The sequence below is a fragment of the Cibotium barometz genome, chromosome 6 (assembly GCF_041138505.1).
Source record: "Cibotium barometz isolate CiBa-2024 chromosome 6, ASM4113850v1, whole genome shotgun sequence".
Taxonomy (NCBI): domain Eukaryota; kingdom Viridiplantae; phylum Streptophyta; class Polypodiopsida; order Cyatheales; family Cibotiaceae; genus Cibotium; species Cibotium barometz.
Window position 1 is genome coordinate 13,191,667 of NC_141051.1, and position 26,857 is coordinate 13,218,523.

A 26,857-nucleotide genomic window follows, 5' to 3' on the forward strand; every position below is an offset into this window, starting at 1 on the left:
AGTTAATCTTTATGCTTATTTGTAATGCTTTAAGTAAATCTCTTTCTCTAAAAGAATAGCCATCTTTATGGCTAAATCCTTTGAAAAAGGATGCTTCTCAATGATAGTCCCTTAATTCAAAGCTAAACTCTAGGCTTGATAAGCTAGAGATTAAGAAAATGGTATTTTTATGATTTTATGTTATCAAAATAATGGTTATTTCTTTTAGATTATTTATAAGTAGTTAAAAACTACTTTGATTGATTCTAAACAAGAAATAGGTTATCTTATCAATTTGAAAAAAGAGAAATAATGGAATTAGCTTAATTTAGTGGGATAATCATAATTAAGTTTATGATTATGGTTAAAATTATGATTTGAATTCATAATTAGATTTTAAGCATAAAAGAGGAACTACTATCATATTTCCATTACAAGTTTTTATCCTTTAGAAAAATTTGAGAATTATTAGTGATAACAGCAAAGCTATGGTAACATTTTCAAAAAATAATACATATCTTATTTTTATGCATAATGCTAAAAGAGGACTTATGCATAATTAATTGATTATGAGAAAAGAGTAAATTTTGGTAAATTTATTTTTATGCAAAAAGAGGAATTCCCATGATATTTGAGATCTAAGTAATCAAATGGTAAAAGAGAAATTTTTGGTAAATTTATTTTTATGCAAAAAGAGGAATTTCCATGATATTTGAAATCCAAGTATTCAATGGTAAAAGAGGAATTTTTGGTAAATTTATTTTTATGCAAAAAGAGGAATTCTCATGATATTTGATATCCAAGTAATTAAATGGTAAAAGAGTAAATTTTGGCATAATTCAAATTATGAGTATTTATCAAAAGTGAAATTTTGAGCATTATTAAATTTATTGGAAAATATGGGTAAAATTGATGTTTGTAAATCCCATGAATCTTTTACTCAAAAGAAGAATATTGAATATATTTCACTTGAGAAATTTGAGAAAGAATATGAAAATATCCATTGAGAAAAAGTATCTTTAACTAGGCCAAGCCGTTGGTGGGCAAAAACTTAGAAAAGTCCCATCGGTATAGAAAGTAGAAAATAGTACTAAAAGAGAATGTGATAAGATGTGATGTAGAGCCGAATGAATGTAAATTAATGTGACGGGATGTAAATGGATGCGATGTGATTAGATGAGATGTGAACGTGTGATAAGAGGAGATGTAAACGTGATGTGATAAGATGTAAATGTGATATGATAAGATGTGAATGCGATGTGATAAGATGTGAGTGGATGTGGATGAGATGTGATGTGATGTAAATGGATGTGGATGTGGATGTGATGAGATGTGATGATATGTGAATGGGTGTGATGTGATGTCAATGGATTATAATGAGATGTGACGTGATAGATGTGCATGTGAATGAATGGATGAATGTGGATAGATGTGAATGTGAATGAATGGATGGATGTGGATAGATGTGCATGTCAATGGATGGATGGATGTGGATAGATGTGCATATGAAGGAATGGATGGATGTGGATAGATGTGCATGTGAATGGATAGATGGATGTGGATAGATGTGCATATGAACGAATGGATGGATGTGGATAGATGTGCATGTGAATGAATGGATGAATGTGGATAGATGTGCATGTGAACGGATGTATGGATGTGGATAGATGTGCATATGAACGAATGGATGGATGTGGATAGATTTGCATGTGAAGGAATGGATGGATGTGGATAGATGTGAATGTGAATGAATGGATGGATGTGGATGAATGTGATGAGATGTGAATGGTTGTGATAAGATATGGATAGATGTGGAGTGATGTAATGTGGATGGAATGAATGAGATGTGATGTGGATAGATGTGGACGTGATGTAATGTGGATAGACTGAATGAGATGTGATATGGATAGATGTGGACGTGATGTAATGTGGATGGACTGAATGAGATGTGATGTGGATAGATGTGGACGTGATGTAATGTGGAAGGAATGAATGTGATATGATAGGGATAGATGTGGATGGAATGTATGTGATGTGATGTGGATGCAATGGATGTGATGGATGTGAATGGGTGTGATGTGGATGCAATGAATATGAATGGGTGTGATGGATGTGAATGTGTATGATGGATGTGAATGGGTGTGATGAGATATGAATGGATGTGATGAGATGTGAGTGGATGCGATGATATGTGAGTGGATGCGATGAGATGTGAATGGATGTGATGTAATATGAATGGATAGATGTGATGTGGATGTGAATGGATGAGATGTGATGTGAATGGATATGATGAGATGTGAATGGATGTGATGTAATGTGAATGGATAGATGTGATATGGATCTAGGTAGATGTGAATGGATGAGATGTGATGTGAATGGATATGATGTGATGTGGATCGGGGTAGATGTGAATGGATAAGATGTGATGTGGATATGGGTAGATGTAAATGGATGAGATGTGATGAGGATGGATGTGACGTGATGTGATGAGGCTCTGAATAGATGTAATTGGATGTGATGAGATGTGATGTGGATGAATGTGATGTGATGTGGATAGATGTGATGAGATGCAATATGATATGACTGGATGAAAATGGATGAAGGATGATAGGAATAGATATGACTGGATGTGGAATAAGCAAAGTGAATTGATTTAGAAGAATGTGGAATAACGAGAAATGATGTGGAAAGATGAGAGTTCGTTAGAAACTATATTTATGACCTGTTTTTAAATGACTATTTTATGTTAAGAATGCTGGGGAAGCATTTTGACCATCTTGTGAATGAGGTCGTGGAGACCTAAGTGATAAAGTTGCAACAGCTACCGACGATTTAAATGGCGAGCTTCTGGTACGGTGGATAAGCGACCAAAGAAGCGGCCTATGAGTGAAGCGCTAGGTGACCTACGAAGGAGCCTAGAGGATGTTGACCATATGGTGCTCGGGCTCTGGGTCGCTGAAGATACCCACACATGCGTCGAGGAAGAAAAATAGAACAAGGTGTTAGAGTTGTTTTATGAACTCGGGCATGGATCTGGTTGATTGGCCTTGCTGGTCCTCAACGGATGAGTCCATGGCTCTTTTATATGGATCTGTTGGTTGATCTTGCTGATCTTCAATGGAGAGTCCATCTGGATTTTCTTATGTGATTATATTGTCGGGTACTATGAGCTAGGAACTATTGAAAAAACCCCTAATAAGTGAAAAGGTGGTGAGCATTTTGGTTTGCCAATGATGCCATAGGTACACTGATGAAGGAATGATTGGAAATTAGAATTCAAGCTGGATATTTTGGAGGATTATGATCAGTGATATTCTGGTTTCATTAAAAGAATGTTTTAAAGACAGATGAATCTGTGAAATAAGCAATTTCATATTTGGTGTGTAAGTGGTGTGACTATCTTGAAGTTTGCTTGAAGTGCCGGCTAGGAGGCATGGGAACTCTTTTCCCTGGTACCCGGGACAAAACATAACCAAATTTCTAAATGAATCATATCACTACAGTGGTTGGGCGGTTGGCTAACCCATGCTGGACTGATGGATCCCTAAAATGAGACTCAATTCTATTAAGTTATGATAGTTGAAGTAAATCTCGGATAACCCTTGTTCTATGGAAAAGAATCAACGGCTGTGCCTCTTGATGAGGAAAAAAGCATTGGACTCTCTGATCCAAGTGCAATTCTTTTCCTTGATCTGACCATGTGACTTACGGGTTTAGTCGAATCAGTTTGGTTAGTTAAGGCTCTTGACTACGTTAGAATAAAAATATCCTGGAAGAATCGCCTATGTCTGCTGGGCGAGGGAAGTTTTTCTAGGTTCTGTTTTGGAAGAACCGAGGGATTAGTCTCTTGTCCGGATATCCGTGGGCAAGGCCCCGAGTGAGAGGCTCTGCCCTTGTCCAAGAAGTGCTACTTCCGCTGCTAGCACCCTGGAAATCGTTGCACGGAGGGGGCAGGGATCTTTCACTCACAATGCTCTTTTCACCCCTCTGGATGGAAAGCATGAGTGCAAAAGCTATGTGGGAGATATAAGAACCTATTCTCTCAAAAAAGGAGAGTAGCCACAAGACCCTATTGCTCACAAGGTGTGGTAATAAGAAAAAAGAAAAAAGAAAAAAAGAAAAAAATATAAAAAGGAAAGAAGGTCATACAAATGGCCTCCTTCAAAATAGTAGAATATCACAGGAAACTCCCAACGATCTTCAATAGCCAAAACATTTTTGTTAAGCTTATAGCTTACTATTCTTTTAGCTAAGTTAATGTGGAAGAAGCTGCTCCATGAGTACATGTCCATACTCATACACTGGATGACATTGGCACCAAAGCCTTATCATTGACAACTATCTAGGTACATCTCTAGATAGGGGAACCATGGTGGGCAAAAGCCTGGTCAATGGTTCAACACATCACCTGGAATTTTCCTTCAAGTTGCAAATCTCTCCAAACAAAAGTTAGAGTCTTCACAACACACGTACAAATCCTAGTAAACCAGTTGGGACATTATTATGAAAATGATGACATAAATGCAGCATCCCTATCTACCACAACGGGTATTGAGTAATTACGATCCTAGAGGGTAGAGTAGGTGTGAGAATTATCACTAAAATGGGGTAAACCAACTCTAGAATAGATGGACCTTATCATGAAAATGGTTGATGGTCTCTGTAGACCCATGGAGTAAACCAGCTCTAGAACAGATGGCCCTTATCACGAAAATGGCTTATCACGAAAATGGCTTATGACCTCTATAAGACCCATGTGAGTTTTGTAGAAAACAAAGTCAAAAATCTATTTGTTTTGCATATTAGTACACTTTTATAGTGAGATAAACTTCTTGTGCCAACTAGACTCTTACAATATCATACTTGATATACCTTTTATAAGGGAGGCTATATTGGTGCATGATTAGGCCTTAGATCAAATCTATTCACAAAAAGATTTTATGAAAAAGATGCCTAAGTTCTAAAGGTAGATTTGTAGTCTTGGAAGACTCATCCTATGGAGGGTAACCTCTTTGGGATTTGTCAATCACCACACCATTGACCACACTACGTCAGTGTAAGTGTGCAAACCATAGATTGTGTCTGAAAAGATTGAGGAGGAGAACTTGATGTATGCATCGCTCCCACCTCCAGATTTTAGTGAAAATTGGATGCACATATGGTCACAACAGATGTAGGTGTATCCCCTAGTCGGGGAACCAAGTACATGGATTTGGATGTAATGATGCACAGACCCTCGACTTCCATCATGATGATGAAAGTTGGGAGTGCTGCTAAAATGACAGAAACACATTTGACAATAAACTCAAAAAGTGTGAGGAAGCACGTAAGAAGATGATTAAGATGAAAGCACTACCAAGCTAGACGTAATAATATGTTTATGGAGCCAATGAAAAAATATGCAATGGTTAAGAAATGTTGAAGCCGCACAAGTTGTAATGAAGGAAATTATGTTCTTGGATGTATTCCACAAGTATATGTGGGATGAGGGCCTAGGCACATAATTTGGGACATAGGACTTGTTGAAATATACAAGTGAATAGGGTGTGTGCGGGAACAAGCCCTTAGTAAGAGGCTGTAAAAGAGAATCTGTAAATGAGTGAGAAGCTGTGAAAAGGTGAGAAGTATCTACTGGGAGAGAATAAAGGGTAGCATGAGAAGATTTAGGAGGTGTGGAGATATTCTGGGAAGAGGTGGAGAGAATCAAGCAAAAGAGGTGGAGTGAATCAAGGAGAGATCAGTGGGATTAGATACTTGGATGTAAACTCTATAAATTGAGGCATTGGCCTAATGAGAACTTGCTAGTTTTTGATTATTCATGCTCACATTAAGCTATCAGTTAATTGCTCACTAATCACATCTTAATTATCATCCAATCTCTTTTCTAATGATGTTGATTCTAGCATTTGATCCACCATAGCTCATCACATTACTACAAATTTAATAGGACGGGTTTGTGGGTAGCCCATCTATGAATGGTCCTAGGAGTAAGTAACTATATAAGTTAGTTATAGGATGGCTTGTATACTTTTCATAACTCATAATCCCTTTTAATATTTCTAAGCAAGTCTTGCTGCTGGCAAGCTTCCATGGAGAACTCTCCCATGTCATAGAGATCCATGTAAATGAGGTCTACGTGTCTCTAGACTCCACGTTGATGAGTCTCCTTCTTCCTTCCTTCTTTTAATTGGTATCAGAGCCTAGTCTTTGATCTACTTCTTCCTTTCATTCATTTTTAGTAAAAAAATCAAAGAAATGTGTGATTCTTGATCTTCTTGATTTTCTTGGGTTTCTTGATCTTTCCAAACATTTTCTTCAAGGATTTGGTACAAGCATGGGAAAATATTTGAGTTTGATGTTAAGAATCATGGCAATGGTGATCTTGAGTGGTGGCCATGGCATTAGGACATGATTTGGTCTCATTTTGGAGCAAATAGAACCAATTTTTGAAAGTCGGACATGGTGTGGCCAAATTTTTGTGTGTGACAAAGTTTCATGGCATGGACCTACATCTTCTTCCCCTTCATCCCTCTCTCATGTTTTTGAATGTGTGGTTGATTTAGAGCAAGATTGATAACCAAGCATGGGAAGGCACCGGGAGAATATTAGCAACTTCTTGAGGCTTCTGTGTGCAAAAACAATGTTGCTATTGCATCCTCATGGCTAGTTTGTGAAAACTGCCACCTACGCCTTGATTCTTTTCTCAAACCCTAATCACCTTAATCACTAAAGCTTGGCTTCTTATGTTTTTTTCTCATGTTATAAAGCATACAAGGACTACTATTCTTGGGATTGGCATTAGTTTTGCTCAAATTAGGGAAAAATGGGCTGCACCATTTTGCTAGGGTTTCATGAGGGAATGATTGATTAGTGAAGCTTTATCTACCATACCTTCTCTTAATTGGTTACTCCTCCATACACCAATTTCACCATGTTTGGCACACCAAATGATGATTTCTTGCATCAAGAATGGTGGTTGTGCATGAAGATTAAACTTTCTCATATCTTAATCATGGATTAACTACACTAATGTTCCTTGAGCCAAAAAGATCTTGAGTATTGTGATCATATCCTCTCTTTTGAGGTAGAATTTTCATTTCTTGAGAAATTTTAAAGCAACGTATCAAGATTTGGGGTTCTCATGTCATTTAGCCTTCTTCTCTTGGCATACAAGTACCTAATGGCTATTAGTTACATTAATGAGAGATTAATGCATGCTTAAGGACTTCTTTGTAGCATTGAGGCAAGCTTTGGCCTATTGGTACATCATTGTGATGGATTGCCAACACTTTGGGGTAAGCAAGTGTTTGATGCAAAAAACATGGGGATTATGCTCATATGAGGTTTAAGGCAATCTATGATTGGCATTGATATATATAATTGAACTTTCACGCGCATACACATCTACATGGATGCATTAGATGCTCATGCTTATGACATGCCTATGTAAGGGGCATACTTGTGTTGATTGGTTGATGTGTTTTGGGATGCCTTTGGAGCAAATTGATGATGGAAAAGAGCGAGTCCATGCTAAGTGATATATGGCATTTTGTGTTGATTAGCATGAGTTCATGTAATCAATCTTATAAGTGAAGCTACCTAATCCTTTCAAGCATTTTACACGAGTTCCACAGAATTACATTGTACTCAAATTTCCTTCTAGAATCTAGATTGTGTGAGGGTGCCCTTGGCATATTGGAGGGGAGGCCAAGGGTAGATAGAGTGCATCTTGAATCCGTCTATTCGTGAGTACCTTGGAAAAGCAAATAGATGGAAGATTAGGTACATGTTGAAGACATGGCCTTAACCCTTGCCGTTGGACTACAAACTTTAGTAAGGGGGTGGGAAGGCTTGGCTGGGAGATCAACAAAGAAAGAGCATTTCTTTGACATATCACAAGTGGTAATGGGCATATGCAATTGTGATGGACAATTGGTGCAAGCATTGACAATTGATATTGGATGCAATTTTTCATTTGAGATTTTGTTGCAAAAACAAAGGAGATGATGTCGGAATTTTTAAAAAATACACATGCATAACACTTGGAGTTTATTTTGGATGTTCATAATAGGATACGAGTTGGTTTTACACAATGGTTTTGGAAGGCTCCAAGACATTGCCAATGGGATTGGGAGGATTGGATAGCAATTGGGGGCACTTACTGAAGCACAAAACCCTAATTCACTCCAGAATGGTTAGGGGTGTTTATAAGGTGTTTGCATAGCATTATAATACTCTTCAAGAGCTATGTTTGGAGCCCTCAAGTGTCCAATTCCGATACTATTTGCTTGTCCAACCGGTAAGGTTCACTGTATAATAAGCCCTACACTACAAGAAGGATTATAAGATGGTTGCTTCTACTCTTATTAATAAGCCTTGCACTACAAGAAGGATTATAAGATGGTTGCTTCTACTCTTGTTAATAAGCCCTGCACTACAAGAAGGATTATAAGATGGTTGCTTCATCTCTTAGAGTCTAACATTACAGTCACTGAAAGGGAACATAACATGTATTAGCTAATCATTTATCACAAATTCATAATGGTAAGCCTGCCCACCATAAGAATCGAGATGATGTCTCAGATGCGTGCTAAATTAAGATTGACATAGTACCTAAGTGTGGAGTGATGAAATCTCTCAATACCTTGCTCATGGTTTTTCATAAGATTGACCATTAAATAAAGATAAGATGTGGTGACTTACCAAGCTAGCAACACCAAGACAACTGTACAAGTTGGGTAAGAATGATGTTCTCCAGAGATGTGTGTGAGAAGATAAATTTGTGCAAATTTTAGAGGAAGCACACTTTGACATTATTGGAGAATACTTTGTTGGGGAAGTGATAGCATTGAAGTTTCTCTAATTAGATTTATGGGTAATGTTATTTGGTGATGTAGTTGAATTTGTCAAAGGTTTGTGTGATGAGTGTTAATGATTTGCTATACCACAACAAAGGGCCCTTACCTAGTCATCTATTTGGTCTCTGAGTTCAAAACAAGATCTGATGTCGACAAATGAGTTAGGGGAGTTCAAGCTCAAAGAATGATTTGATGAGCCAAGAGCTCGACACTAGGGGAAGGCAGTTAAGGTAAGAGCTCTAACAATTTCTAAAAGCATTAGATTTTCACATGAGAAAATAAAAAAGTATTAGGTTTCATCAACCTTATGAAGGCATAAGGTTACTATGAAGGAAATAAAGAGGTTTGGCTACCAAAGTAGAAAAAGGAGCCTCTACCATTTTTACTTTGCACTGGTAACTAGTGCTTCTACTAAGCACTTTTGCTACCAGAGTGATTGGGACTTTTCGAAACCCATCATTTCACTGGTAGGATTGCTAGTTGGCCCACATTTCTTTATAGTGTCCATACTATATGCCCTGGTAGTCTAGGAAATTATAGCTTGTGGTGCACACTACATGTAGTATTCACATGCACTTTTAGGGAGCAGTCGTATCCATACATATGGCACACACATGCTACCAAGTGGTAGGACCAACAATTTTGAGCATGTTTAGTAGCATTTCCTCCAAGTCTAGTTATCTCTATAGTGGATTTTGCAAAGAACTACATATTTGCACCATACCAATGTTATGGCTCATTCCCATCCTTACCTAAACTGTTACCATTATAGAAAATGTGGAATAAACAACAACCATCATAGGGGACTTACCTTGCTTCCAACTCAAGATTCATAGCCTCCAAGATCCACCAGTGGTTTCTAGCTCTAAGATCCTATGCTTTCCTTCATGTTGCCCCACCAGTAAGAATATACTCCACCTCCTTGAAACAAGGACTCGCTCTCTCACTCTCACATAATGAGAAAGAGGAACATTTACCAAGAGTCACACACTCTACTCTTAACTCTCTCTTAACAAGTTAAGAGCAATTAGATAAGCATAACTCAATTGGCATAAAGGGGGATTGTGTTCCTTTCATCATGAGAAATTTAGTTGTATAAAGCTAGCCTTGGGTACCCAAAATTAAACCTAACCTACTAAGCTTAGCCATTTTCCAACTTTTTTCATAATATATATATAACTTTTTGTGTGCCGTTTACATAACACTTATTTGGCTACTCTCATGTGTAGTAGGAGGGAGTGCCTTTACCCCAAAATATCCCTGCTACTTGATGTTTATTTTGTTGTCAAAATATCCAAAGCCTAAAAACCTCGACTCCTAGCTTAAATGTGTAATGGTTTCATCTTAAGCTTATAGAGTTCTTCTCTGAAATATGGCAGTGGTGTCCAAAAAGATGTATATATCATGTCTTCAAAGGTGACATGCATGTATCCTAGTAGATAATGTAGATGGTGATAATAATACATAATGTCTTTCTCTTTTGACCCCCTTGTTCATGTTAAAACGTAGTACCTCTTTATCAAAATTATCTATTGCCTCTTGCTTTGGTCTAACAAGACCACTACGAGCTTTAAGAAGTAGTAGGCTAATCGGGTCTAGGATCTTCCCATGAATTCTCTACCATGGATTGGCAGACTTGTAGGGATGTGGTTCGTTCAGTGTGGTGACCGAATTGTTTTCAAACAATTGCCCTTCCATTGGGCGTGCCTTCCACGTTTGTAGATCAATCTTTAGAATTTGCGAATCCTTTCGAACATACATGTGATCTAATGCCCAATCATGCACCAATTCGGCCTCCCTCACATGAAAGTTCTGCCCAAGATGATATTGTATGAATCCGGTTGGTGCTACATAAAGTCCATTACAACAAATGTATGACGGTAGTGGAATGAAAACATCTTAAGTCTTACATTTTTCAACATCCCCATAGGTCCTGAAGATGTTTTGTCTGCCATTTTAACAATTAGATCCACTCTTTCCAAATTAGGTTTACCCCAATTCTACCAACAACGTTTTGTAATGATGCTCACCCCAGCTCCTCCATCCAAGATAGCCAATGCTTGGTACCTGTTATGATGGATTGGAATTGTAGCATTTGTGTTATCACTCTCATAATACTGGCCTAGTTGATTGACATGTATTTTGACGAATCTGGGAGTTCTCACCTCAGCATGCTCTAGGTTTTTCTCTGTTAGAGGTGATTGGGTCTCGTCTCTACAGTGGACAAACATGGGAATCCCTTCTTTTCTTTGCTTCTGCAAATATAGTTGGGGTGAATTGCCACTTGATTTTGTCATATACAATGGGTCCACTCCATTGAATCAGAACCAATCATATGTAGATGCTTCCATACTTTGAAATGGTGAGAAATTATTTCCTCCATTTTAGTTGAATCCCAAAATCTTATAGCTTTGGCTTGGCTTCATCTATATCTATCCACCTCATTTCTCTAATAATGTATATCTACTAGGTGCTCCTTCTTCCACCTGGGCAGCCGTTCACTGTATGCTATCATGTAGGTGACAAGGTGGATCTCTAGCAAATCTTGAAATTGCAAATTTGTTGCTTTATGGACACTTCCACATAGAGTACCCTCCCCCACCGTTGGCATTTATGCTTCCCATTATTGCATGGGTGCTCTGATTGGATAGGGATCATAGAGCAAGATATGGGGAGTGGTACTGTAGGGCTCAAGAAAAAGCCTTGCTATTGGGTTGAATTGAGTCACTTGTATAAGCTTCTTAAAGAATAGCTTTGACCTAAGCATTAGGTGTCCAACTCTAATCAAGTCATCCCAATCTATATTCAACACATGCACCAAAATATCTTCATTAAGATACTCAACACACAACAATATAGATTGTGGATTTACCTTTGTGTAGCTTGCTGCTAATAGGCTTCGAGGCTGGTGGCTACTCAAGGGCTAGTGTGCCAATGGGAGAGTCATATTGTAGAGAAGAAGATTCTACATTAGTTTATCTCTTAATGTTAGTAGGCTCCTTATGAGATGGGAGGAGTTTAAATGATAGAGGCCTATGTAGTAGGTTTATATATGGATATGCACCTTTTCCTTCCTTGTCATCATCAAGCTTTGGGGTAGAGGGAGTTTAGTGGTATTTAGAAATGCATTAGGCTGCTCTAACTGTACTTCATGTCTTACAACAGTGGGATATTCAATATGTTCTAAGGAAAAGTCATATACCATAGATATCAAAATTTGTCTAGATGTTTATAGATTTTATAATAAAGTTTTAAGATACCATAAGGGTGGTATAAGGTACTTTCACATGAAGACTTAGGTATGTATGAGTTTTAAAATTAGTAGGGGTGGAGGGAAGGTTAGGACGCATAAAAAGTTCTAGAAGCTTATCATCCAAAATTGTAGAGTTCATTAATACTCTACACCATTATCTAAAACTAAGAATGATAGGGTACATAGCATATGTATACATGGCCATATAATCGATAAGATATACATCATTATAAAAAATGGCCATTATTAGGGTTAACATCCTAGTTAGAGTTCTATTATATTAGGGCAAGTTCTCCCCTAGTTAGATCCTCACTTATGCTAATATCATATTATAAGAAGAAGAGTGTTCGTGTAGCAAAGAAGAAGGCAAAAGTTTGAGGAGGGATGTGAGGAACCACCAATGAGGCATTTTCCACCATGAGGTTCTTTAGTTTTCGTTAGGCTCTGCTAGTAGCTGTGTGGCTAAAGTTGTTAGCGTAAAGGCTACTCTATTCTTTTATCTTTTTCTTAAGAGCACTGCGATGGCTTCTTTCCTTTTGGGTTGTGCCTGCCTACAATAGCTTGTCATACTTGGCTATAGCCTTCTGTGCTATTTATACATGTGCCTCTAATTGCATTAATGCCTATAGAAATGCCTCCTCCTTTATTGGTAATTATGTCTTTGATTCTTGAAAAGAGAAGGTGAGGTGTGCTACCACTTGATACGGCTATCAATTGCCATGGTTAGCTGCTCCTTGGTTTCTTTGAGTTTTGCATTATGAGATTTGATTGCCTCTGCATATGTTGCCTATTCATTTCCTCTCGCTCCTTCTCAAGATAATCTATCCTTTGCTTCTTTACCTCGTCATCTTTGAGATCCTCTCCTTTGTTAGCTTCTTGCACAATTGCCTTGAAGTCCTTTTGTAATGTGGTAGCTTATCTTGAAACTCATGGGCCCTGATTACCTCCTGCTATTTGTAGTCTCTATTCACATTCTGTTTTCTCACTTTGTAGCTCCTTCATGTGCTCTTTAACCTATGCAAACAACCTTTGGGGATCTTCTTTATGGGCTATAAATTTTGTAACCTTTTTATCAATATCTTCCTTCATAGCATGAATATGGATGTTGATCTCCACAAAAGTTGTTTAATATACCTATTTTTATGTCTGGAGATCCTGTTTTGTTGCCTTTCTTTGTGGTTTCCTCAAGTAGTCCCTCTTGGGTTTTTTGGAGTTCTTCTTCACAAGTTGCTGGCTTTTATCTGTGCAGTGTTTGGTTGCATGTGATAGCGTGACACTGGATTTTCACTTTCATCCTCCTTTTATAGCCTACCTTTGTATAAGCTTGAGCCATCCTTGCATCTATCTATTCTAATGCTGCATATAGCTATTTAGGCTTGGCTTAGTTTTCCATGGAGATAGCATATGTATGGCTTTGAATCTATCTAGGGTAGATATCTATAAGGTGAGGTCCTTCAGTTTACTTGGTCTTGGTTTCTCTTTGTCTGTAATCCGCTCATGCTTTTTGGAGGGGCCAACCTATTTTGATGCTAAAGCTTTGTCTTCTTTTGTGTATGACCTCAAGATGGGGATCTTTTTATTATGCTTCCTCATCTTCATCCTTCTTGATCACATGATAAGTCATGGGGAGTGGTTCAAGGAGATAAACCTTGAAAACCAAGTTTTGTGGAAACAAGGGATGACACTGCTCATCTAATTGCCCATGTTGGAGATGTGTGATTGTCTATACAGGATGGCAAAGTGAAGTACCTTACAGATGTACTTCATGTTCCAAATATAACAAAGAATCTGATTTCAATTGGCCAGATGATTGAGCAGGCTTTGTAGGTTCGATTTAACCCTGATGGTTGTTATGTTGAAGACTTTAAAGATAAGTGTAGGTTGGTTACAAAAGGCAATAGAGTGGGCAGAATGTTTACATTGAATGTAAACATGCCTGAAGTGAGTGCTGCGATGTTTGCAAATGGTTCAGGAATTGTTGCAGACACAGACATTTGGCATAAAAGAATTGCACATGTGAATGTGCAGAGAATGAAGTCTATGTAGACTAAAGGAATTATGACAGGGTTGCCAAAGTTTAAAGTTGAAGGTATGCAGAAAATATGTGAAGCATGCCAATTTGGAAAGCAAACACAGCATGTATTTTCACGTGACAAAAATGTGAGCAAAAATGCACTAGATGTGCATTCAGATGTATGGGGTCCTATGAAGACCATGTCTATGGGAGGCCGCAGGTAATATGTGACATTTATTGATGACCACACAAGGAAAGTGTGGGTATACTTCATGATGGAGAAGAGTGAGGTGTTCGCTCATTTTCAAAATTTTAGAGTTATGATTGAAAAGCAAACAGGGAAACATGTAAAGTGCCTAAGGTCAAATGGAGGGGGAGAGTACTTCTCCAATGCATTCTCTGAATTTTTACAGAAGAATGGTATTCAGAGATAGTTTACATGTTGCAGATACACTCCGCAGCAAAATGGAGTTGTTGAGTGGAAAAATAGGCACATTTCTCAGATTGCGTGAGCATTGATGGGAGAGAAGAATATGCCGCATAGCTATTGGTGGGCTGAGGCTGTTTCTACAGCAGTTTACATCATGAACATGACTCCAACTATAGTCATACATGTTGTAACTCCAAAGGAGAGGTTTACTAGCAGAAAACCTGATTTGTCTCATCTAAAAGTCTTTGGATGCATTGCATGTGTGCATGTGCCATATGAGCTGAGAACTAAGTTGGATCCAAAGGCTGAAAAATATGTGTTTATTGGGTATTCCCTTGAGCAAAAGGGATACAGGTGTTATAACCCTGCTACATGTGAGTTGAGTGTAAGCAAGGATGTTGTTTTTGATGAGACGATCAGCTGGTATGTTGCTAAAAAAGAAGCTATTGGGACTGATGTGAGTGGAAATGTGGTTGCAAAGAATGCAAGTCAGCAAAATCACAGTCTTGAGTGGACCAGGAGAGTCCTCATCTAGTGGTTCAGTTGATAGAGCATGGAGTGGTAGGCTGCGTCATAATACCAGTCGTGCAAATGTGATTAGTACATCACATAAAGGTAAAGAGAAAGTGGTTGAGCCCCTTAGTATACATGACATTTCTGTAGGGCATTCTCATGTTGATGGAGAGTCTAGTGGCTCAAAGATGAGCCTTGATGAGGAACTTGGCATACCAGCTATGAGAACACGTGGTGTAAAGAAGGCTATGGAAGCCATGAATGCAAAGCTGCGAAGATCTGGGAGAGTAAAGAATCTTGTACAGAGGTTTACCTATGATGGTTATGTGGCACATCACTATGCATACATGGCAAAAGTTATACAGGTTGTAGAACCCACATGCATTGATGAGGCTATTGGAAATGTGTGTTGGGAGAAAGCTATGGATGAGGAGATGGATGCACTATATGGAAATGAGACTTGGGATTTAGTGCAATTGCCTGAAGGCAAGCAAGTGGGTGTACAAAGTAAAACATAACAGTGATGGAAGCATAAGCAGGTATAAGGCTAGATTGGTAGCCAAAGGATATGCGTAGACATATGGCATTGATTATGAGGAAACTTTCAGCCCAGTTGCCAAGATGGCAACAGTGAGAGTTGTGATAGCAGTGGCTGCGTCAAAGTAATGGTCTTTACATCAGATGGATGTAAAGAATGCATTCTTGCATGGGGATTTACAGGAAGAGGTGTATATGTTGCAGCCACCTGGTTATGAGGATGTTTGTAACTTGAAGAAAGCCTTGTATGGCTTAAAAAAAGCACCAAGAGCATGGTCTGACAAGATTTTTGAATATCTTGTCACTATTGGCTTTCATGTAGCCAATGCACATTTCTCGCTGTATGTGATAGAGGGGTTGTGCTTGTTGTCATCTATGTAGATGACCTGATCATTACGGGGGACCATGATGCAGAGATCTTTGATGTAAAGATCTTGCGTAGACAAAAGTTTGAGATGAAGGATCTGGGGGAGCTCGGATATTTCTTGATTGACGTGATTAGGTCACCACATGGTGTTGGATTACTGTAGAGACAGTATGGCTTGGACATGTTATCCAAGTATGGTATGACAAGCTGTAAGCCTATCTCAGTCCATTGGATCAGAATGGCAAGTTGAGTGTAGATTCAGGAGAGATTTTGGAGGATCCTACTATGTATAGGCGCATAGTAGGAAGTTTGATCTACATGACGATCACCAGGCCAGATTTGAGCTATGCTGTTGGGCTGGTGAGTTAGTTTATGTAGGTACCTCTTGGAAGCCACATTTGGATGCATTGAGATGCATATTGAGGTATGTGAGGTCTTCTTTGCATTGTGGACTATTTTATGAAACTGGGACAGAGATATGTATACATGGGTACACAGATGCTGATTGGATTGGTAGTATCTTAGATAGAAGATCTACTAGTGGCTTTATGTTTTCTTTGGGGAGTGTTGCTATGACTTGGAGCAGCAAGAAGCAGCCTACGGTTACTCTATCCACCAGTACAGAGGCCGAGTACAGAGGTGCTACTATGGTAGCATGTGAGGTAGCTTGGTTGAGAAAGCTACTTGTGCAGATTTGTGTCTATCAGTGGATAGACAAGTTATCATTTTTTGTGATAACATTAGCAGTATACAGTTGGCCAGGAACCCAGTTTTTCATGCTCGCACGAAGCATATAGAGGTCCACTACCATTTTGTCAGAGAGAAGGTTTTGGCAAGAGATGTTGACCTTGTTTATGTCAGCACACACAAGATCAGGTCACTGACATCTTCACCAAAGCATTGGGTACAGAGAAGCTCCGCAGATTCAGGGCTTCGCTTGGTGTACATGAGATGGAGTTGAGCTCGAGGGGGAGTGTTGAGATATCGAGCTCATCTAGTGAGGCAATGGACACTGATGACCCGCCTGGGGGATAGGCCCCACACTTACACCACTGGCATGGTTGGTGAGATCATGGGTGATATGCTGCCAGTGGGATGACAGGCTGTGTGACAGCCATTCTAGAGCTGGCATAGTTATAGCGCCAGCAGCAGCTCATTCTGTGTGACAGCCATTCTGGAGACTGGCATAGTTATAGCGCCAGCTCATTTAGTTGGGTTCACACTAAAGAGAACCCTAGTATGTATTTGGTTGAGTACCTTTCATATTGTGTGTAATCTTATCTTTGGTGTGTTGAGTGTTGAGTGTTGTGTGAAGAAGAAGAAGATTTTCAGCCTCTCACCTTGTGTGTTCTCTTTAGGGTTTTGTGAGTGTGTGTGTTCTTGCAAGAGCTGAAGCACTCTTCTCCCCTGCATCTTTTCATGAATAAGTGGTGAAGCATGTAAGGGCCATGTGTCTTATTTAAAGGGAGGTTGCTCCTAAAGACGCACATGGAAGGTCCAGAAGAATGAAGGTGATAAAGAAAGAAAGAGAATGGGAAACAAAGGCAACGTGTGACAAACTCTTTTGGAAAGAAAGATAGAAAGCATAGCTTACTTCTTCCTATAAAAAGGTCTTTCACCTGGGATGGAGGATATACACATATACAATGGGGAGAGAAGAAGGAGAAGAGAGAATACAGGTCTGGTAGGAGTCTTTGTTTTCACTGTATGGGTTTGTTTAAGATACTGGATTTGTGTAATTAATATAATAAGAAGAATTTTCTTTTTGAAAAGGTTTGTTGATACTTGCTAGTTTTACTAGTCGGACGAGTGTGGAGTGCCTCATGTTTATTTATCTTCTCTAAGAGTTTTTCTAATTTATACTAAATATTATTTTTGAGTTATCAAGAATTTCAGGTTGAGTTGGTCATTGAGTTTTCTGTAAGAGGCAGGAGTTTTTGGGTCACTAGACCTAATTACCTGTGTTTTATTGAGTTGTATTTGTGAGAGTTGTTAGTTCAATGATAAACCAAAACAATTCAATTTGGTAAGGTATTCTAGAGAGAGGAAAGCTTTTAGCTTGTTAGACCAGGAAGTATTTAGATCAGGGGGTATTTGGATTAGAGAGTTGTTTGGGAATAAGCTGCTGTGAAATACAAAGTGTCAGGGTCAGTGCTAGTTGAATCAGTGAAATAGGATGAGTAGGGAGGAGTGTTGAGACTAGTTAAAATTATGAGTTGGTTAGAATCAAGAATTGTTTAGGTTAGAACTGATAACAACAAGTCCCCTAAGAGCTGTCTGGAGTAAGAATAGTCAGGGTAAGGAGGCTAGTTAGAATAGGTGCTGAATTAAGTCAGTCCTGATTGGCTCAGTGCTGACAAATACAAAACTGATTGAAAGGGGAAGCATCTGAAGCAGTGTTAACAGGTTTAGTGTTCTGAATGATATACAATTCTTACTGAAGCATTGCTTAATAGATACATAGATGATTGAAGGGGAAAGATTCAGGTCCAGTACTATCTGAATCAGAGAAAACTTAAGTTAGTGTGCTGATTAGCTCAATGTTGATAGATAGAGTGTTGATTGAAAGGGGAAGCATTTGAAGTAGTGCTGACAAAGTTTAGTGCTAATTGATATAGTGCTAACTTAAAATGCTTACTGAAGCAGTGCTAACATATACATAGCTGAATGAAGGAGGAAGAGCTAGGTTCAATACTCAGAGAAAATTGAAGGAAGAAAGAGTCAGGATGGGAGCTGATTGGTTGAGAGCTGACTGAATGCGAGTTGACAAAAACTCAGTTGACTGAAGAAGGAAGAAATAGGTCAAGAGCTCATTGAATCAGAACTCTTTGAAGGAAAGGGTGTTAATATCTAAAAACGTCAAAAGTAGAATCTGATTGAATCAAGGGAAGAGTCAATCTCAGTGCTGTGTGAATCAGATCAGACTAGAGGAAGAAGAGTCAAGATAGGTGTTGATGAATTAAAGGTTGGTTAGGTTAAGAGCTTTCAGATGTGAGTATGTTTGACTTAGATACATATAGTTTGGGAGCTAGCCAAGACTAAGGTGTCAACTGAATCAGTGGTGATAGAAACAATGCTAATTGAAAGGAAAAGGGATAGAATATAAGATACAAACTATGAGTGTGAAGTGGGTGAAAAGCAAGTGAAGATGGGGAATCTCATGAGGATTCCGATTAGCCTCCTCTTCCTTGATTTTTTTTTTGTATATGGCCAAAGGCCTTACCAATCGAGAAATATAATATATATTTGGTTCACTTGCATTGTTCCCAATTTTAATTTCTTTTTCAAGTTTCTATCTATATCAAAAAACTATTTGTATCAATAAAAAGAAGAGCTGGGGTAGACTGGGGAGTCGTGTACATACTCCCTAGTCTACCCTAGCTTTGTTTTTCCATGCAATGCAATCACTGCTCAATAAAAAAAAATAGCAGTGAAATTTTATTGCTTATCAATAAAATTTTTTTCGTCTATTGAACAACGAAATATGGCTACTAAGCAACGTAATTTTGTTGGCCAGCCAATGAAATGTCACTGCTGTTGAAACAGCAAAATATCGCTCTCTGCTGATGAGCAACAAAATTCGCTACTATTTTTGTTGTTGAGCAATGATCTCGTTTGCAACATTTTTAGCAAGCGAAATAGGCCCGACATTTCCGTACCCTTCTAGTTATAAAAGCACTACTATTTTCTCTAACTAGACTCTCATTCTGTTGTAGTGTTTGCACAAGGCCATTCAAATATACAAAGTCACCTTCTTCAAAGGCTACTTCTCTGCGACCCTTGTTTCCATACGTCTTCACATGATCTTGTGCACTATGTATGGTACCTTTGCTACCTACAGCATATCTTGCATGTATTCAAGGAACTTCTTAAGAGACTGTAACTTCTCCTTATCTAGCCCTACGACTATAGTAGGAGATCTCAATTGGAAGCCATACATCAACATGAATGGACTAAATCTAGTCGCACAGAATGTTTTGAACTATTATAAGTGAACTCTAAATGTGATAGGTACTCCTCCCAATTGGAATTTTTTTACTAACATATGCTCAAAGAATATCCTCTATCACTTGGTTGACTCTCTCAATTGGAACATCAGACAAACAATCAGTTGTACTCATACACTCAGAGTAGTATCCAGCCTTTTGAAAAATTCCCTCCAAAAGTGACTATCAAATGTCCTATCTCTATCAAAGACTATATCTGTGGGGTGCAGGCCATATACCTTGTAGAGATGTTTGATGAACAATCTCCTTTGTCCACACTCTTTAGAAGCATTGCTAGTGCCTCATCATCCTCTACCTTCTTACCAATGGTTGGCTGCTAGTTGTTGCTTAATGCTTTTATATTTGTTCAAGTGTGTGGTTAGAGGTTCACTTTCCTTTCTGTCAAGTTTGTAGAATTGCATTAGCAGATTTATCTTTGAATTTTTTGCTTGAGTGCCAAATAATTTATTGAGTTCATCCCATGCATCTTTAGCCCGTTGTATCCTTGTGATGTGGTGAATGGTTTCATCATTTAAACTGAGTGCAATGAGTCCTAATGCTTTCTCATTCCTGCTCTTCCACTCATTCTCCCCAATCACCTCTAGGCATTCATCTCTTCCCTCAACAACTAGCCCCCACAGATTTTTCCTCTCATGAGCAAATACATAGTCTCTGTTTGCCATCATGTATGAAACTGCTCCCCATTAAATTTAGCTATTTCTTGTGCCGTGCTCATGATGATGTGAAGGGGGTCTTACCTCTTGATCCAATTCAAGATTCAAGGGGTGTTTCTACCCTTTTACAACTCAAATATGGTGTTAAATGATGATTAGAACAACAGATTTATCAGCATAAAGTGTAGCTGATTTGTATTGAATGGTTGGAGTACCAAACCATCTCCGAATTGCAATCTGAAGTGATAGGGATCTAAAACAAACATAAAAAAGTGAAGGTCTTGGCTTGCCTCTCTTTAGCTCAATGGACTTTGCTTAATGCAACTATGGGAACCTGATCTTGATAGCTCCTGATTCAAACACTTTTCTTATTCAGTCAATTCCTAAATCTCTTCTGACCCTTTTCCTAATTTAGATAGCTCCTATCCTCTGAACATTTTCATGATTTAGTATACTCCTGAATCCTTGTAGATGCTTACCTTAGTTCATTCTAATCCTACCTCTGACATTTTTAGATTTTAAACATTCTTTGCTTCAAAAAGTTCAGATTCAGTCAAGTAGCCCACAACTTGTATGGGTTCAGCCAACTTGGGTTCATATAGAACTGATCTAAATCCTTTCTTCTTCAGCTCTCATTCCATCAACTCCACTCCTTAACTCCCTCCTCCAATGAGAATTGATTTAGTCAATTCTCATTCTGTCAACACTGATTCAGCTTGGTCCCTTTACTCCCTCCAATTAGCTCCAGTTCAGATAGCACGGATCCTGTCAGCCCTATATTCTATCCCTTTCCCTTTCAATCAACTTTTTCTCTATCAACACTTATTCAATTGTTGTGGCAGTGAGTCTATTGGCACTAAATTTGACACCTTAGTCTTGGCTAGCTCCCAAACTATTTGTATCTGACTCAAACAGACTCAAATCTAAAAGCTCTTAACCTGACCAACCTCTAATCTAAAAGCTCTTAACCTGACTCAAACAGACTCAAATCTAAAAGCTCTTAACCTGACCAACCTCTAATTTGTTAGCACCTATCTTGACTCTTCTTCCTCGAGTTTGATCTGATTCAAATAGCCCTGAGCTTGACTCTTCCCCTGATTCAGTCAGATCCTACTTCTGATATTTTTAGATCTTAACACCCTTTGCTTCAAATAGTTCTGATTCAGTCAGCTCTTGACCTATCTCTTCCTTCTTCAATCAACTGAGTTTCTATGAGCTCACATTTAGTCATCTCTCAAACAATCAACTGCCATCTTGACTCTTTCTTCCTTCAATTTGTTTTGATTTAGATAGTATTGAACCGATAGTATTGAACCTGACTCTTCCTCCTTCAGTCAACTATGTATCTCTTAGCACTACTTCAGTAAGCACTGTATCAGTGCACTGAACTTGTCAGCACTTCTTTAGATGCTTCCCCTTTTAATTAGATCTATATCTATCAGCACTGACTTAATTCAGCACCTATTCTAACTGGCCTAACCGTGACTAATCTTAATTCAGACACCTCTTAGGGGACTTGCAACTATCAATTGTATTCTAAACAACTCTTGATTCTGACCAATTTATGATTCTGGCTAGTTAGCCCTAATTTAGTCAGCACTACTCCCTACCTCTCCCTACTTATCCTATTTTAGTTATTCCAGATGACTCCATGATCCAAATACCCCTGATCTAAATTCTTTTGCAAAGATTTTCTCTCTCTAGACTCTCTTCCCAAACTGAATTGTTTTGGTTTATCCTTGAACTGACAACACTCACAAAGAAAACTAAAAAAAAACACAAGCAATTAGGTCTACCCTGAGCCAAAAACTCCTGGCTTACAGAAACTCAATGACCAAATGATAACCCAGAAACAATATTGAGTCTTAATAAAAAAAACTCTTAGAGAAGGTAAATAAACATGAGGCACTCCACACTTGTCAACTAATAAGAACTAACAAGTTTCAATAAACCTTTTTTTTAATTCTTTTTATTATACTAATTACACAGATCTAGTATCTTAAACAAACCCACTAGGTGAAAGACAAAGAGTCTTGCTCAACATACATGCTCAAATGTCTTAGAACAAAGCTTATAACTTTACTCTTTACTTTCTGGCTTAACTCTGACCGTGTTTCTCCTACCAAACCTATATTCTCTCTTCTCCTCCTTCTCTCCCCATCATATATGTGTATATCCTCCATCCAAGTTGAAAGACCTTTTTATAGGAAGAAGTAAGCTGTGCTTTCTCCCTTTCTTTCCAAAAGAGTCTATCACATGACACCTTCGTTTCCCATTCTCTTTCTTTCTTTGTTGCCTTCATTCTTCTAGGCCTTCCACGTGCCTCTTCAAGGTACCAACCCCTAGACACCATCTAAAAGAGAAAAAGGGTTTTCAAAAAATTTACATCATGGACCATCTTCCAAAAATGTACCATCTTCCAAAAAATTTACATCATCGTTGGAAGATGGTACATTTATGTACCATCCCTATCATCTACACCCTTAAACAAACTTGGCATCACATCACTTTGATCATCAAAATCATTTAAATCCGAGTTAACTGGCCATAGTACCAACACTTTGCAACCATTGATTGTGTAAGTCATCTCGTTTGACTCTTTTATCCTTGCCTCCATCTCCTTAGTTACAACCCTAAACACAACCACCGGCTTTCCATCTCGTTGTAATGGTGGACGAACATCCATTTCATTGTTGTGATTTCCTAACCCATGCATGGGCTCCTTATCTCCTCTTTCTCTTGATTCATGTGCAATTTCACACTCCAATAGATTAAAGCCTACATCCCACAAAGCATCCATCTCATGTGAGTCTAAGCATGTTCCCCTTGAAATTGGCCAAATTATAGGACTTGTTGGTCTTTCCAATACAATGTTTGCTAGTTCTCGAGTATGATCAATGTTTGCTGGTTCTCGAGTATGATCAATGTCATTCCCACAGAACCACACATATTGGATCTTCTTGACACCTAATGCAACTTGAACAAGGCCTTGAAAACAAGGAGTTGGGACACCCAATAATCCAACTCTTCCTTTTTTTATCAATTAACTCATTGCACTTTTTCCCCTTGCTGTGCAGGTATCCTTGACATCTAACCTCGCTTCCCAGATTGGTCCTTCGAATAGCCCACCTAGTTGGGTGAATGTCGATTTCAATCCCTAATCTCTTTTGTTGCTCTCTTTGGGATAGCTTAGGCCATCTTACCCTTTGAGTCACATACTCATACTCTAAACGATGTGAGTCTCCATCCTTTATGGGAGTATGGATGTTTCCTTCTCGCTTTCTTCTCACTGTTCGTGCATCACCATCTAGAGACAATCTTCTTTTTGTAGCATTCAACTCTACTCATGCCTCATTGCTAAGGTCTATGATGTTGCTTGGTCCAAGTGGCATTGAGGACGTTGAGGCTTGTCTTTTTTAAATTTTCTGCATACCTGGCCCACACCCTTTGTGCCCACCTTTGAGAAATGAATCATATTTTCATTGTTGCAAAAGGGTTATCATAAGATCACCTTAACAAGCATTATACAAAGAGATATACTTTACTCCATCATTTGATGCCAACTAGCTACCATGCACCCACAGACTTTACCAAATTAGTTCTTGGCACCAAAAACTTCTCATTGGTCTCCATTGCCTTGTTGACAAGAGAACCACACACAATATCTTTATCAACAAGCATAACAAGTCCACATTTTTAAATCTACAAGTGTACAAATTCTAGAAATTACTATTACCAAGCCACCATTCATACCTTGATCATCATGTATTCACCCCAATGTGCCACTCTAGCATGCCACCATACTAGCCATGTCTCCAACATGGATAGTTTTTTCTTGTTAGCATGTCCTTGTCTCAACCAAGCCCGTAAAGAATCTAATTCTATCTCAAGAGCTTCTTCTGATGGTGTAGACTTCCACCATCGGCATCTTGATTTAAAATCTTCTTGACTATGTGGCGGAATGCATTTTTGTAGTGCCGTTGTAAGCTTTGTTCCCAATGAAACAAGCAAGATCTTTCTTGACCCGTCATCACATTGTTGTGGCTGCAGAGACCATCCTAGCTGCACACACCAGTTTGCCTAAATTTTGGCTTCTTGTATCCCTCCTTCTCCATCACACTACTAAGAAGGTTCCAAAATAGGGTCTGATCTTCTGTATCCTCAACCTTAAAATCACCAATAGATATGGTTTGCATTTCTTGAACATATGGATTGTAGACATGGCAAATAGTCCAGTCATGCATCCTCTTAAAAAAATCAAAACAAATCTAGTAGCTACCTAGCTCTCACCTCCTAGCCTCATTTTTTAAACAAGCTCTATACCATTGTCAAGGCCTTGAGTGGACATCTTAAACACGTGGCACCTATCAAACCCTGAGAATTCCAATTGTCCTGAAAACACCATGCTTTGAAAATAATCAAATAGTAAATGCTTCTTGAGCTTGAAAATAGCATCATAATCTCCCACTGATTGACCTTCCTCAACTTGGGCTTCCTTTCTCCACCTTGATAGTCATTGTCTAATATAGGTGCCAACTTTACTGGTAAGTCATTGATTTCTTTGTCTGAAAGTTTGGCATCATTCTCATGCTTCCCAAATAGTGTTGACTACATCACAATCTCCTTATCTAGCTTTTGCTGCATTGATCTTGGTTTGCCACTAAAATCTTTTGACTCTTTCACTCTACTTTGAACCTCAACCAAAGCTCATCTAGTCACTCCTTCAGAAACAGGGTGCATGTGTGCATGTGATAGCCCAAATGTATAATCCCCTTATTGACTCCTTTACAAGTAATCTCATTTGGAGAACAAAAGATAAAGCTTGCATGAGCAATCAACAATACAAGTGGGTGGACAAGAGTAATAAAAGCATTTCAGAGGCCCAAATTTATCAGTTTTGCTACCAAAGGGATATACTTTGGCTAAACGACCCACCTAATGCAGCTCATTTCTTTGTTTTGATCTTAACAATCCAATGCATAATTCATTCATGCATTGCAAATGACCACCACACTTTCTGTATTGTATAATCGCTAGAAACCCTACCACATTACTTGTGTAGCATCATTCCACACATGTACATCAAATTTGCTACTATCAGTGTCACCAATTGTTTTTTTTTTTGGTGAAGACAGGGTAACTCAAATAGAATATTTCCATCATACTTGGCCGAAAGCTCTTCTACTTGGCAAATCTCTCTTACCAAAGAGAAACTTACTTTTACAGAGTTTTTTTCTGGATGGTTTCTCAATATGTTTACAATGGTCATACTAGAAGACTCCTTCACTAAAAGTTCTTGTGATGTTTATGGACTTCTTTAAATCTGGGTGAGTGGATGACTCCTCCTTAACAGTGATGTTGGTTATCTGGCTACTTGGTATTTCTCCATGCATCACAAAAAGGATCTTCCAAACTGTATATCTAGGTGAAATATTAATTGATCTCCCCTCTTTATTATTTGCATCTCAAATGATAGGCCATCTGACTCTGCACCAACAAGTTGATGTAATCGAATTCTATCTTCTGTAAATCCAAATAGTGCTGCCAACTCCTTTCTAGAAACCTCAAGAATTTCTTATGCACTTGCAAGCTCTATTTGATTAGTTCCTCTTTGAGCTCTTATCATTGCAATATTCATCTTGTTCACTCTAAACTTAAAAGCTAACCAATCCTTCCAAGAATGAAGTAGTTCAAGCCACGACCAAAACAAACTGTTAGAAAAATCTTGACTTAGCTCACCCACAATATCCCTTTCTCACGTGAGTGCTTTGGCTAAAATATGAAAAGTTCTACATTTTGAGATCAGTGTTTGGAAAACTTCATTTGAAGTACGGGAAATAATTGATTAAAGTATATCTCAAAATTTGTTCTACAACCTTCCAAAATTTGGAGATCTTGACATCATTCGATTCGGAGATCCAAAGAATTCAGTTAGAGATCCTTGAATAATTTAATTTGGAGATAATTTTGGATTTTAAAAGTTATCGCAATACTATTAGCATTAAACTCACCTCACTCCTTGAAAACTATAATGATCCTCAATTAATGAGCCATGCATGGACATGAGTACTTAGAGAGCCATTCAAGTAGATCAACTAATATTAACTATTTGTAAACTATTTGAAACAAAGGCTTATTTAACTAGGTTTTAGGTTTAAAAAACGTTTTGAACCCTAAGTTTTTCTCTTTGGCTAGTTCATCCTCCCATACCATTTCGCAGACTTTGATCTCCAAGGTGGGCGTCTT